Below are 2,802 nucleotides of genomic sequence, written 5' to 3'. Positions count from 1 at the left end.
AAATGCCCATAGCAAAGAGTTACAGACCTTCAGCTGCCTCTTTGGTCCTTCTTAGATCTTGCAAGCTGTTCTCACTTTAAATCTGCTTTCTGCAGCTTTTGTCTCTTTAAATTTGAAGCTTGGAGCCTTTCTTTCTTAACTTCATTAACAGGAACTTTTCCAGGTTCTTGTCCTTCCTTTGACTAGAAGGTCTGCTTGAGACTTTCCCCTGTTCAACTCTCCTGGATTTGGGGGTCTTTTCTTTAGCTTGGGACTGGCTATCACTTCATTGCAATATTTAAACCAGATGGATTTTGGTAAACATGCAGCAAAGTCCTGATGGCAGCAACATCCTGGAGTAACAGATTGTTCACATCAGATCTGAGGGGCTACCGTGCAGGTATATTACTTTAACATGCCAATGACTCAAGCATCTTTGACTCCAGTCTCTCTTGGCAGCTACTTCAAAACCAATTGAATTCAAACCGCTTCCAAAATCAAACTGCTGTTTCTCCTCTTGTGTGTGTGTCTGTGGGAGGACCTGCCCCTCTGGACCCCTGTTGTTAGGCAACAACACTGTTTTTCCTCTACTCTTGTTTGCTTTACTTGGCTTAAGTCGTACAAATCTTATTAGATATGCAGGCACATTTTTAAAGTGAAGATAAAACTCAATTTGACCTATTCTTAACACATAGATACAGAAACACAAATCAAATTTAAACTTTAAAGCTAAAACTGATTCAACTTTTTTATTTATTTATTCGTTCATGGGATGTGAGCATTGCTGGCAGTATTTATTGCCCATCCCTAATTGCCCTTGTTCAGAGGGCATTTTTAAAGAATGAACCACATTGCTGTGGTTCTGGAGTCACATATAGGCCAGACCAGGTAACGATGGCAGGTTTCCTTCCCTAAAGGATATTAATGAACCAGATAGGTTTTTACAACAATTGACAATTAGACTTTTAAGTCCAGATTTTTACTGAATTCAAATTTCACCATCTGCTGTGAGCATTACCAGTCCAATGACAATACCACTATACCACCACCTCCACACTTACTTGAACTATCTCTACTTCCTAACAAAATATTCTTGTGTAGTCTTATCACTAATGGGAGCCTCAAACCTGAGTCCCTATTGACCATTGAAAGATGATGGCACCATGATGCAAATCTCCATTATCTCACCAGAGTGCCTGGCATGCACAGTGACAGTGTGATGACTTAAACTAATGACATGTTGTTGTTCTCCCCTAGAATTGTCAGCTCGCCCACGAACACAGGACTCCAAGAACCACCCTTGACGTCAGAGGACCACTGGGCTTTAGATGCACCTGCATCACACCCAAGCAGCAGCGCAGATACCAGGACCTTGGTGGGCATTAGACCATCGGCTGTAATATTGGTGCTTAGCGGTGAGGGCATTTCACACTCGCTTGAGGAGCAGGTGGAGGCAGAGAGTGCCAAGGGCGCCGGCAATTGGAGGACTGCTGGAGACCAGGACACTGCTAATTTGAAAGCAGATGATGAGCCTTTGGAGTTGCCCATTAGGCAGCAGATGCTAGATGTCCAGCAGAATGTGTGGGAGGAGCTGGCGGAGATCCATGAGGGTATGCGTGTCATGGTCTCTGTTGTGGAGGAGTCCATGTGGAGCATGAGCACCGTGTGGATCCTCATGGCCGAGCACACTGCCTCATTAACTATTGGAGTGGCAGCTCTCGTGGAGAGGCAACTCTGAGGGTTGCGCTTGGAATTTATGCAACTCCAGAATCAGGTGTTCCTGGCGTTGTGCTTGGACCTGCAAGCCCTCACACAGGCAATGACACAGTGTCAATGCCAGAGTGGGAGATGGATGAGGCACCCAGTATCCCATTAAAAAATCAGACAAAGCACTTTAATTCATTTCTAGAGGAATAAAATTGAACTAAAGAAACAGGGAAGATACTTTAAGCTTTATTAGAACCTTGGTTAGACCACACTTAGAGTACTGTGAACTGTTCTGATCTCCATATTATATAAACGATCCAGAAGCACTAGAGAAAATGAAAAAGAGATTTATCAAAATGATACCAGAAGGGAGTGATTATGCCTATCAGGAAATGCTGTGCAAGCTAGAAGAGAGAAAATGGAGCAGTGACATGATAGAGATCTTCAAGATTATGTAAGGTTTTGATAGGATAGATGTATGGAAGATATTTCCACTTGCAGGCAAGACCAGAACTAGGAGTCATAAATGTAAGATAGTCACTAATAAATCCAATAGACAATCCGGGAGTAACTTCTTTACCCCAAGAGTGGTTAGAAAGTGAAACTCTGCAATGTGGGGTAATCACATGAGGTGAGCAACATAGGTGCATTGAAGGAAGCTGGATAAATTCATGAGGAAGAAAGAGATAGAAGGATATGTTGATGGGGTTAGATGAAGAGGGGTGGCAGGAGGCTTGTGTGGAGCATTAACATCAGCATAGATAATTTACACTGCATGACATTCACAGAGCACAGATAATCCAGTGATGAAATTGGTGCATCCAGGGAACTTCTCGTGTTGAATCACCAATCATCAGACCCTTCACTTGAAGCAGGGGCAAGCACTGATTAACAAAAGCTTTTTGTTCATTGGGTTCTCTGTATCTCCATTTTTTTTTCATTTCTTGGGTTATGATAATGGCTCCTTCTCCCTACAGCAGACATGTGAAACTTGAGTCTGCATGTTACCAGGCTGATTCAGAGAAGTACTTTTCAGGAGTCAGCTAGGCAGGCAAGGAATAAAACTGGCATTGAGCTTCCTGAAGATAACTCAAAGATATAATTGTTTAAATGAAT

At 42.7% G+C, this 2,802-nt stretch overlaps 1 pseudogene; it reads right to left on the bottom strand.

The window, feature by feature from the left end:
- Positions 1 to 293: 293 nt before the first annotated feature.
- Positions 294 to 416, bottom strand: LOC121286583 (annotated as a pseudogene).
- Between the last annotated feature and the right edge of the window lie 2,386 nt (positions 417 to 2,802).

Source organism: Carcharodon carcharias, chromosome 13 (genome assembly GCF_017639515.1).
Source record: "Carcharodon carcharias isolate sCarCar2 chromosome 13, sCarCar2.pri, whole genome shotgun sequence".
Taxonomy (NCBI): Eukaryota; Metazoa; Chordata; class Chondrichthyes; order Lamniformes; family Lamnidae; genus Carcharodon; species Carcharodon carcharias.
This window is presented reverse-complemented; position numbering and strand designations above follow the sequence as displayed.